The following is a 12,912-nucleotide window of genomic DNA, read 5'->3' on the forward strand; positions in this document are numbered from 1 at the left end:
GACGAACTTGCTTTTGCCCCTATTCTTTGCCATGGTCGCGAATTCTCGGTCTAGGGTTTAGATTGAGGAGTAGAAGGAAGAACGAAGAAGTAAGGAGAATTCAGAAACAAATTACCTTTTTCCGAAGCGGAATTCGCCGATAAAACGAACAACACAAGTTCCCGAAGTCTAAAGCTGGCCGAATTTCGTAGATCTGAAGAAACTCAAAAACCGCGATCGCCGGGAAAAGAGAGGAAGTTTGTTTAAAAGAGAGAGAAAGTAAAGTTTGAATGAAGTTTAGCGCCCGGTATTTATAGAAAAGGGAAACGCATCAACTTCCTTTCGACCCATGATCTCCACGACACAATACAACTCCCAACACTTGTCATCAATGCAAATCATCCCTTTTCAAAAAAAAAGAGGGAACTTTTGGACTTCTGACAACTGGAAACCCACCCATTTAATTCTAAATGGACCGGGTCTGGGGGGCATGTTGTTTGGGCTCCCAATTGATTCTCAATTGGGCCACTAAGTCCAAAGCCCAATGGCTCTAAACAAACAGCATCAAACCTACCAATGGCTAGTCAGCCGTCCATCAAGGCCCAAGGCCCAACAGCAATAAATGACCTATGGGCATTTATTATGAAAACACTATAAATAGGCCGCCAAGGCTCACACCTCAAGGTACGTCCAATTTATCGCCTTAAGACTACTCTTCTAGAGAACTTCTCTCTAGAATCCGAGCATCGTTCTTACTTAGGCATCGGAGGGGCTTTCCTCGGAAACACCCCCGAGGCTAGTGACTTTGCTCTTGTGCAGGTGAATTCGGACTCTACTCATTCAAACAAGCAAGATCTTCAACACATACGAAAGGGCCTTCATTCGAAGCCCATTGTTTCCATCTTTACAACACCGGAACACGAGTCATTCATTTTAATATGTATGATTTAGATATACAACTCTACATTGTAGAGTTTTATTAAAACTAGTACTCTAGAGGATCCGGACTCGCAGCGAAATTGACATCCCTTTAACATGATATACCAAACAATACTGAGTACATGCATAACTCTTTTCTTAATGGCCCGTTTAGTAGCCGGTCATAAATGGTGTGAATAGGAATGAATTTGCATGTACATTAATTTGTAAGGAAAATCAATATCCATTCGTAATGCTAGTTTACTCAATATTATCTCTTTTTCTTTATAGATTTCCATTACCATCCATTATCATTTGGGGAGTGGTATTAGGTGAGAATGCAAATTTATGAAGAAAAACACAAAGTTTGTGACAAAATTTCATTACCATGGACATCATAATGTTATTTTTTTTTGCCAAATAACACTTAAATTTATTTTTATTTATTTTTATTCCCACCATTTATTATCGACTACCGAACAAGTTGTAAGTATATTTGGCTCTTTTCTTTCTTTTGGCCATAAGTAAATTAATCTCTTCTGGTTCTTAACTTAAAAAAAATATTTATTCTTTAGGGGGGCGTCTATTATGCACCGCTAGATGCATCCCTATTCATTTTCTTGCTCCCATGCTCATGCATATGTAATAACTAGTTAATGTCCAAGCCATGCTCAATTATACAAACAAAAGGTCTTGCGCACATAAGGTGTACAATAAATTTATTGTACACCAAGATAACTTTTATGCAGTTTTTTGTAACTTTAACCTATTTTTCTGTAACTTTTATATTAAAAAATTAAAAAATTGATAGATAAAAATTTTAAAGGGTTAAATGATTAATTTATACATTATTAGTGATTTTGAAAAAATAATTTGTATTCAAATGAAAAAATTTATCATTAAAAAATAGATAACTTTTACATATATAAATGTAACTTTTAAGCATTTTGAGTAACTTTTACTCCGATATACAATATTTATTGTACACCCATTATAAATAAATATTTATTGTACACCCATTATAAATAAGAATTTGTGTTATCCAAATCCATACACAATTAAACAATTCAATATTTAGTCAACACAAATTGTCATTAATTGTTGTTATATATACCTCGTATATTTGTTTAGGGAATACTCGGCAACTCATACGATACACAATATTTTCGCAAAAATAAATAACTCCAAATTCTTATATGAGACTGTCCTCACCATCAACTGATGGTGAGACCAGTTCACACTTGCGAATTTAGGTCTGTTACTTCTATAGTGTAGACATGTTACTTTGTTTTATAATTTTAGATGAGGTACTTTTTTAGTTTAGGTATGTTACTTCTATAGTTTAGACATGTTACTATTTTTTATACGGAATAGTTTTAGGGGAGGTACATTTTTAGTTTAGGTATGTTACTTCTATAGTTTAGACATGTTACTTTTTTTTTATATACTAGTTGTTGGACCGTGCGCTAGCGCGCACGGTCCCCCAAGATATAAAAATATGTTATGTGAATAGGTTTATGTAAAAGATTGGTGCAAAAAATATGTCGTAAATGCAATCATATTTTCAATGATCAAGCTTGGACTTGAAGAAAAATATACATACAAAATATAATTTATATTGGGCCCTTCAGTATATCTTACAATTCGTATCCACCCTTCAGTGACATATCAGATCAAACGTATACTTTATTATGGGAGTCCTTCTTCCTAAACATATTTGATGTAGTCTAACCATTGTATCACGTAACCAAACTTCGATACATACAACAACAAAAAAAATCGTGGAAAGTAACAAGGACTAACAACTCTAATACAATATCAATGTATCTAAGGAGGTTTGTGTCCAACAAATTAATTACCGGAAGTCATTATACAAAATGTGATAATGCTAATTATGACAGATTATGCGTCTTTTGCTATGTTATGAGAAGGTTCTAATTTACTCCCTATGTTCCATTACTAAACAATGAGAATTGTGAGATTTTTAAAACTCCCTGTTAGTGTCTCCTTGTTTTTCATTTGATGATTCACGTATAAAAAACCATTGATGGATATACGGTCAGATAATCTTTAAGCAGAAATAGGCTTTCGATTATTTTTCCCATATATGTGTCAATTATAGCATATTTTTCTCCGGCGCTCCTTTGTTATTTGTTATATTGATTAAGTGCTCATCTGTATTATCTTTTCCTGCAATTCTTCGAATTTTAGCACAATAAAAAAAAAACCAACTTTTACTAATTTCAATGTTTTGAGACATTTAGGTGACCTTTTCCATACTAAACTTTCTTTCAAGGTTTTTTCTATTGTTCCTTCCAGAAAATTACAAATGCGAGTTGCACTTTTGTCTTCCATTTTAACCCGTCGATAACATGATCTCCCAACTACAGATGTCAATTTCATAAATCAAAACACATAAACATGAAAACAAATTTTAAACAAGGAAAGACCCCAAAATAAACTCATTTTAGTATCTAAAGTATTGGCAAAAAATCAAGTTAGAAATTATGCTGTAAATATTTCTTTCCACTCTAACATGGCATATACATCTATGTGTAAAAAAAATAAGCATCGTATATACATGGTTTGGGAACTGAATGAAGCGTCTGGATTGCTGAAAACTATTACTTACCATTGTGTTGCTTTAGTTGGAGCTCTCCCCTGTGCTTAAAATTACGAAAAAGGGAACCAAGAGCAATATTTGATTAAAAAAGAGATTCGCCAAGTCACTTCTTAGCTCACAATATTGAGCAAACCAATATCAATCTTCTCAACTTTCATAACAGCTGAGCTACGTGGAAAAACTTCAGTAATACACTCCTTGAGCTGAGAGCCTATTGATTAGTCTATATGAACTTGTCATGAACTGTCACGTATACAGTTAAACAGACCCAAACAAATGGACATCAGTCTAGCTTGTAGAATACAATCTTACATATTACGGCATATTGGTATTTAAAGCTACATAATAATTGTAACAAAACTCGGCTGTGATTACAGTGCTTTACAACCTTCAAAGTATAGCCAACGATTCCCATTCCAAACTGCATATAAATATGTAATTTCCTGCAGGACAGTATAAAGATGGTTAGGTTGAGATAATTAGTCTGTTCAATGCTCAGTACATTCTTCCTTTCAACTGAATTTTTAGTTACCAAAAAGCTCACTTACATAGTGATTCTGCTTGTTAATGTCAAAGCTGTTGATGGCAAAGGGTTCTTCCAATAGTACAAATGTTTCTGCACCTATTAAGCACATGCAGCAAAAAAATCAGACTGGTTGAAGTTTCTTAGAGCTTTATATACCCGACTCTTAAATGAAATCAAAATTGACATTAAGCTTGATTACTCGGCCACATCTGATTCAAGCTCATTTTAAAGGAATTAAGTTAAACCAGTGTAAGTTTTCTTTTACAATCTTAGTTAAGATAATCAATAAGGGCAATACGGAGCATAAGAAACTTTAAAGTTTAACCTGCTAAACTTAGAATTTGGCCATTGTTTTAGGGACAGAGAACCATCTCCCAACTTCAAAGTGGAAGTTTCACTCTACATTCAAAATTTTCGGAAGAAAAACATGGTAAAGACTTTTAAGTATGAATTCTTCTCTTTTCAGGATATTAATGATGTACCTAGCTCAAGGACTGCAAAAATTCCATCTACTGAGCACATCATAACATGTATCATCCACGAAGACATACTGCCAGTTTTTTATGACTGCAAATGACAGTCAGACTGCACCTCCTATACTTCACTTTCTGAAATTTGATTGGATGGTCTCTCGCCAATCCCAACTCCAAAGAGAACAATTGACTGTTGTGGCCACCTTAGCTCCCAAGAAAACACAGTAGAGGAACCTCCTGTCTTCAAACATTATTCAATAAGAAACTATAACAGGAGAATAACAAAGATTTACTTAAATTAGATTATGTAGATACATTAGTATTAAAATTAGAATCTTAAAGTGATTTTGTAAGATCCAGCATAAGAAAGAATTAGAAAAAATCTTCCTTAATCTTAAATAACGTAGTGTGTGCCAGTGTTTATTATCCATGAATTATGTGCATAATTATCTGTGGAGATCTGATCTTGTAGTTCAGTAATAAAAAAAACAATACAATTTTAAGGACTATGACTACAATAATGTCTATCATACCATTTACAGGCCAGCCTATTTAATAAGGGTGAGGGTGACTGCGGAGAAATGAACCTTTTAGTGCTCCAGATTCTAATATCGACATATTCACCACTTATTAAGCGGGGAGATACGTACAGAAGAAATAACCTCAAGAATTTTTAAGAATGGATATGAGAATAATGAGATACTTACAAATGGTTAAAGTTGCTCTTCATTTTGTCACTACACAAGGCTCCTTTGCAACATGTTTTAGTTAAACCTAAAAACAAGAAAGTAAGCTTGCTACGTAAATATCACACTCAGATAAATGATCTCTGAAATTCAGCAATGAACAATCTAGTCTAAAGGTACCTTTTTTTTTTTTAAAGTAAGCAGTTGTCTTAAACAATATCACTTGAACTTGCATCATCTCTGAAATGCGACAGATTGAGCATATGCTTTTTGCTCCTTTCATAGTTAATAAGCTCCTCATCGAATGTCGGGTCCACTTCCCTCAATGCAAGATGATTACCATCAAAATTCTTATAGCAACCTATATACAAAAAACAAAATAAAAAAAGATTAAGGAGTTTCATAGCTTCAATGCAGTTCAATCCAAATGACAACATGCAGATAACCCTAAAGCTAACTTTAATGTTGACAAAATCAATGATAACAAACTCTTCTTTGAGAAGTTGCAAGTTGAAAGCACGACATATTCTAGAATCAAAGGAAAATACGAACTCCTGATAAACTATCTTACCTTGCTCTTATTGCAGTATTTTTGTTTAGCCCTCATACGGGTAATCTTTCTCAGTGATGCCCATGGTTATCTATAACAAACTGGTTTGCGTAGTCCATGAGCCCACCATCACAATCTTCATTTTAGCTTCTATCGCAATCTATTAACTCCTTCTCATAAAGGTTGTCCAGAGAGCTTGTAACCGTCTTGTTTATACCTCCTTGTTGCTGCGAAAGAGCAACAAGCACCTGAAAAACAAAGAAAGGCTCATTTATGAAGGGAAAATAAGAGTTAATTCTGCACAAACATAACATAGCTCCTCAATAATAGCATCCACATCCTTAACAAAGAGCTAATACCCCGTTTGCTTTCTACTTTTCTAGCTACTTAAGTATTTTTACCTAATCCTACATTTCTAGTAAAAGGCACTTCTCCACTATTTTAACAAATCGATTCCAGATAAAGACAAATTAGCATGTCCATGTCATCCAATAAACTAAGGGATAAAAAATGCACATTCAACAGTAGCACACTCAATGCAGATTCCATGCAATCAATAATCAGAACTTAAGTACCATAACATATAGACCTATTGTTTAATAAAACAACATATAGAGGCAAAAAATAAAACAAAATGCAAGAACTGAAGCCAAAATTCTAGAAAATATTTAACTTTTAAACCTTTTGATCCTCTTCAAAGGATTCTTATCAACCTCCTCCTTATCGGAAGGGTCATGCCTCTTCTACAACACCTCATGCCCCCACTTTAACCGACCATTGGTGACATCCCCGCACCACGGAATCCCTTTGATCAGGTGCCCTTACCCGGCATCAATAAACTTAGACACAGACCCACCAGAAACTAAATAAATAAATAAAGGCAAATCAACCAAACACTCCATGTCTTGGGCCTATCAGATGTATAGACGCTGAAGCAAATTCGAGGTGAGCTGCTAGTCAAATGACAAAGAAGAGTCACCACACAAGAAATTTAATTAAGTCCTTTGTTGAAAAGCATACTGATCCTGAACATGAGAAGCTGAAAGAAAAAAAAAGAAAAGGTATGTTCCTTTAGCATGCAAATCTTTCCTACACACTGCTGGAAGATCAACTCCCCATGTTTTCGATGGCCTATGCATAATCTGTAAATTATAGTCTGCGCATTTGGGGTGTATGTGCGGGGCTATTCCATAATGAGGGCTCTGCTTATAAATATGCTCTGCAAAGAAGAGAGGTGTAATGGTAAAATTCGGATTTTCTTGATTTGTATGTCATAGAAAAAGACATCCTACGCCCAAATGAAACAAAAAAAAAGACTTCTCAGTAATTCCACTATATATCTTATTGTGATCAAAGCATCCAATATTTGGAAAGTTCTCACTGTCTCATTGGCAACCAGAAAAACCGTGTCTTCTTGTCCAGGCTTAAATAAGGCCAAGCTAGGACCGTAAGACAGATCATTAGTTGTTTCCTCTGTCAAAATAAGAAAATTATCTCAAGGTACAATCTTAATCCCTGAATTAATGAGCTTACTGTGTATTTTTAGACATGGAGGAGAAGAAGAAAAGATTACTGAAACTTGCGGAGAGCAACGAAGAAAGTGATGAAACAAAAAGGGGGCCTCTTGCTGAACATGTTGAGGATTTCCATAAACAATATGAATCACTCTTTTCTCAATATGATAATGTAACTGGAAAACCCGAAGGACAAAATTAACAAGCCACAACAAAAGAAAGAGAAGTTATGTTCCTCCTCAAAATAAGGGTCTGGCTCCGATTCAAGGGAAACGACACCAAAAATGGATGAAAGAGGAAAATGAAACACTGATGGACTTCAACAAGAGCTTAATACAGTAACACTTAAAGTTGCAGATCTCGAAAATGAGCCGGCAACAATATGCAATGAGAAAATCTCGATTGAATCAAAGAACAAGACGCTACTGACAAAACAACAAGATTCAGACAGAAAGGCGGAAGATTTGAATGTAGAGGTTCAAAGATTGGATTCCGAGAAATCAGAAATCCTGGAAGAAAAAGAAGAGTTGAAGTCAAAATTAGAGAACTTTGTGAAGACTGAAGCCGAACTGAATCAACAAATTGAAGAATTGATCAGAGATAGAGATAATTAAGCCGAGGAGAAAGAAGATTTTATCAAAAGACTTGAAGAAGGGAACCACATTGTAGATAATTTGAAAGGCGAAGTCAATCAGCTGCAGAGTGAGAGAAAAATCCTTGAGTTTGAATTAGAGACAGCTGCGCAAGAAATCTATCGGATAAAACTGGAGTTAGGCTCGTCGAAGTAGGAAACAGAACACTTAAAGGAGACTGTGAAAGTTGTTGAAGAGGAAAAAGTGTCTCTTTCTTTGATAATGTCACAAGTGACTGATGAGCTCAAGCAGGCCCAAGATTCCATGGAAGAGCTGAAAGCAGAGTCTATCGACTCAAATGATAAATTGGCTGAGCGGGAAAGAGAGTCTTATCCCTAAGGGAGATGCAGGATGCCCATACAACTGGAACATCCGAACAAATGAAGGCTTTGGAAGAGTAGACAAACAATTTGAAAGTCGAACTGGACTCATCAAAACAGGAAATAGAAAACTTGAAGGAATCCAATGAAACCTGCTGAAGAAGAAAACAGTTCTCTCTCTTAGAAAATCTCACAACTGACTGATGAACTCCAACAAGCACACAATACCCTGGATCAGCTGAAAGCAGAGTCTAACAACTAAAAAGAAAAATTGGTTGAACGAGAAAGGGAATTCTCATCCCAAAGGGAGATGCACGATGTACATTCAACTGGAGCTTCAGAATAAATAAAGGCACTGGAGGAAGAGACAAGCAGTTTGAAACTCGAATTAGAGACAATGAGTAGTGAGAAAAGGAGAAAGAGGAGCAGTTTGGCAATAAATCATAGGAGCAGACATGTGGGTGAGGAGGTAGAAGAGTTTATTGCTCTAAATAGTCTCGTGGAATCATACCATCTTATTCGATTAAATGTCTCTCGAATGCACTTTCCATAGTTATGCAGAGAATCAAGGCAACATTGTTTTGCTTTTCCTTGTGAAAGAATGCATTCGGTTTTCCTTGTAAAAGAATGCATGAACTAAAAATTAGGCATAATCAGGTTCCATAATCTAATTCATATTGTATTGAACAAACACGAATAATTCAAAGCGAGCAAGATGTAGACAATATGAGCAAACACGAATATCCAAGTCTTACCAAACTGTCAAAACAACCAGAGAAATCAGGTTCCATCAGTTGATCGCGCAAACGAATAAATCAACAGCAGCAACATCCACAATATGCAACGAATAAATCAGCAGCAGCAGCCACTTCTTGGTTTTTTCAAAGCTTCTCCTTGGCATTTTCAAGCAAAGGCTGCAAATAAAATATTAAAAATTACACATCGTCCTTTTAAGTATCGAGAAGATTAAAACTCTTCGAAGAGGTTGTCTAATGAGAAAAGCTCATTCAAACTGACAAGTAACTGAGAATCCGAAGGAGATAAGCAATAAGTTAATTAGGTTTGTCTTGTTATAGTGGATACAAAAATTAGAAAAAATCCGACCTGTGCAGATCGACATGCAAGCAGATGAAGAGTCAAGCCTAATGCCCTCAGTTCTTGCACACGATGTTGAGTAGGCTTCGTTTTCTGCATAATAATACAAGAGTCACAACTCACCCAACAGACACAAAAGAATATGCTCTGAGAAAAAGAGACATTAGCAAAAGTGGTATGTGATAGAAGATATTGTCAATCAAGGATATTAACCGCCACAAATCCGAACTCTCTGCTCCTTCCAGTCAATTTATCATATATAACCTTCATTAACCCAACAACTATCTCTTATCAGTTTTACCCAAATGATAAATCTTTCAAGTATTACCCAAAATCACATTTAAACATCAAATATTACAAAGTATAAGCATAATCTTGACAAAAATACATAAACTCTTCAATAACTGTTAACATTAAACCAACATTAACAATTTACCCATTAAAATTAAACAAAAATTTCAAAACCAACTTATCCACAAATTCAACAACGACGAAAGGGCAACAATCACTCCAACAAGAATTACAATACCCAATTGAAAATAAAAAAACTGTAAATTAAATAAACAAACAAAATCATCATACAAACACAAAAAGCCAGAAAACTTCATCATCAACTTAAATAACCCAGAAAAATTATCATTCAAATTCACTATAAAATTCAAAACAAAAACATTATAACATGAAATCTACGATTAAGCATGAATTAACATTGATAAAGATGAAAAAATTTAAGAGAAACTTACATTGTAAATCAGAGGATTGTTCCGAGTTTTATTAGGGGTTAAGGGAAAGTGGCAGAGTAGGGAAGCAGGAGTTTGGAGGGAAGAGAAGTTAATGGGTTTGAGCGTTGATAAACCCTAAATTGGACTGAATGGAAAACAAATTCAATAAATAACATATCTTTGGGAACTCACAAATTCAATAAAGAACTGTCAGTAAGAACAATTAGATTAAACCCTAACAACGTTATCTTATCGTAAACTCACCTCAACCATTTCAACGGTACCAGCAGCACCGAACAACCCATCGCGCTCAGCACTGTCAACATTAAATGGAAGATTACGCACCAAAATCTTAAGGTCAGGGAAGAAGTGAGGTTGTTGTCCGGAATCAATTTGCAAATTCAACTAAAATCAACCCTAATTAATTCAACAATTACAAGCGAAAAACATAACCCTAATTTTAATAAAAATACAGAAGAGAGAATCATACCAGGGAAAAAGAAGACAAAGTGAGAGTGAGGAGCTTCAGAACTCGGAAGTTTCTGATCCCATCTTCCATGGCTGAGAGTGCACAGAGAAAATAATGAGGAGAGAGGAAAGAGCTGATAAGCAAGAATGCATGATAGTAGAAGACGAAAGGGGAAAGAGTCAGAGCTCATCCAAGAAAACGGAAGGGTAAGATGCAAGAACGTGGCATAATCTGGCAGAAGGGCAAACCAGTAGTAAAGAGTGAGAAGCGGGGGCAATATCGTCACAACACTATTGCTGCAATAGTAACTTGAACTTTGCATGTTTTAAAGTGTTAGGATAATTTTAGAGAATGTACTTTTTTAGTTTAGGTATGTTACTTCTATAGTTTAGATCTGTTACTTTTTTTTATAGTTTTAGGGGAGGTACGCTATTGGTTTCGCGCTCGTCACACCATCAATTGATGGTGTGACTGGTCTCACAGGAGACGCGCTGATAAATAACAAGGAAAAATACGATAAAAAAAGAAAGTACAGTTTGGTGTATTTAATAATTGAGATGGTAGTAAAAGCAGAAATTAAAAAACAAAAGAGATTATATTCTACTAGTACTCCCTCCGTCTCTTTTTGTTCTTACGTTTTCCTTTTTTGGTATTTTAAAATGTCTTTGACATTTCTTTTTATATTATCACATAAATGACTTAGTATTCTATCAAAATTTGTGTCCAATTATTATTTTAACCAATTAAATTCATTAAGTCATTTAATCTCTCACACTTTTCCATTGTGACATTAATTTTTTTTCTCATTTCCCAATATCATAATTTTGATAAAAGTGAAAACATTATGAATAAACGTAATTTATCTTGTTTAAATAAAAAAATTGAGGAATCTCGATGCAAATTAATTAATCGTTAAAACGCGTGAAAATATCAAACGTAAAGAACAAAAAGAGACGGAGGGAGTAGTTTATAATGTTGTCATAAAGTTTGTTGGAAATGTAAAATTACTTTACTATTTCCAAAATTAACTAAATTGTTTTTTTTTTAAATTAGGAGGGAAAGTTATGCCCTAGGATAGTCGACTATAATGATGTCCACTTGACTCAATCCTATTACACTGCAATAAATATATTAGATAATGGGTAAGTAAGGGGGTCGAACTCTCGGGGATCAAACATTTTCTATACTAGCTACAAACATGTAACTACTAGCACACTTTACTTCAATAAACAATCGTTGGTTTTGACTTGTTCCTACAACTTGTCACTAATCGGGCGAACGGTATAACCTATGCGAAAGAATAGGTCTATAAAAGTGGGATTCCACCTAATATAGTCATGGCGAATGAAATACTCTCCTACTCTACTCATATATGAACACAAGGAAATTTATTTGCTAATCTTGGGGCTATTGCGCAATAGCACAAAAAATCCTCACATGATGGTCACAATGTACATGTGGTTCAAAGAATCTAGTGTTGTGTTTTTGATTTCATATCTAGGCTACGGTCGGTCTCCCGAAAAAACAAAGGCTGATGAGGCTCAACACATACTATAGCCACTCTCCTATGGTCAACATGAAGAACAAGCGATTTTCCGTGTCAAATGGAGCTTTTCGGTGTCAACTACTCCGTACTCAATGCCTATGTAGGAGAACCGCCATAGACCCATAGTCTATGTATCCCACTTTTCCTTAGGTTTGGAACAAGACAACAAACAAGCAAGATTAACCTAAGTTCATCTAATATGCTCAAAAATCCATCTCAAGGAAAGAAATAACATCACAACAACTAGCAAAGACTAGCATACACCAAGATTAGATACAAGTAAACAGAGAGGGAGTCTTCATGCCATAATTATAGTACTTAAACCTAGAAGATCTAAGAAAAACATACATGAAAACATGATATTCTATTTTGGGTAAAGAAACTCAAACTAGAAGATGAACGCCAAGAACATATAATTTTGGGTAAAAAAAAAACTCAACCTCAAATCATGAACTACATTTTCAGAACATGTAAATAAAACAATAAAGGAAAGCAATAAAGAGGTAAGTTAAGAAATTATACTACTTAGTGCAGAATTGAAATAACTAAATAGAAAATTAAACCAAGATAAAAGTGTTTAAGAAAAATTAAGAAAGCAAAATAAAGTGGTGAGAGTGAGAGAATCCCTTGGAGCCTAGGATTCTCCAAACTTCAGAAAATACACTCCACACCTGTTGGCTCTAGGGTAATATTCTATTTATTCAAGGGGGAACATGTTACCAAGAAGCGGGGGCAGACGTCAAGTAAGCACAATGCTCAATAAGTCTGCAAGGGGACCATAAAACTTTACGTAGGGTGGCATAGCAAAGATTGTACAGTCCGTGGGGTGCCTTGTGCAAGGTATGTCAGACAGTTCGTG

The 12,912-nt window shown here is 35.0% G+C and overlaps 2 long non-coding RNA genes across 2 annotated transcripts; both read right to left on the reverse strand.

Moving 5' to 3' along the window:
* Nucleotides 1-3,551: 3,551 nt before the first annotated feature.
* On the reverse strand, nucleotides 3,552-5,295 carry LOC130466129 (uncharacterized). Its single transcript, XR_008926148.1, has 4 exons — nucleotides 5,227-5,295; nucleotides 4,529-4,756; nucleotides 4,069-4,142; nucleotides 3,552-3,963 (listed from the first exon to the last, which is right to left on the reverse strand). It is a non-coding gene; the product is annotated as an uncharacterized lncRNA (long non-coding RNA).
* A 100-nt stretch (nucleotides 5,296-5,395) lies between these two features.
* On the reverse strand, nucleotides 5,396-10,614 carry LOC110785459 (uncharacterized). The gene is made up of 6 exons (XR_002532613.2): nucleotides 10,529-10,614; nucleotides 10,303-10,354; nucleotides 9,326-9,409; nucleotides 8,977-9,135; nucleotides 5,777-6,003; nucleotides 5,396-5,566 (listed from the first exon to the last, which is right to left on the reverse strand). It is a non-coding gene; the product is annotated as an uncharacterized lncRNA (long non-coding RNA).
* Between the last annotated feature and the right edge of the window lie 2,298 nt (nucleotides 10,615-12,912).

The sequence above is a fragment of the Spinacia oleracea genome, chromosome 1, assembly GCF_020520425.1.
Source record: "Spinacia oleracea cultivar Varoflay chromosome 1, BTI_SOV_V1, whole genome shotgun sequence".
NCBI lineage: Eukaryota > Viridiplantae > Streptophyta > Magnoliopsida > Caryophyllales > Amaranthaceae > Spinacia > Spinacia oleracea.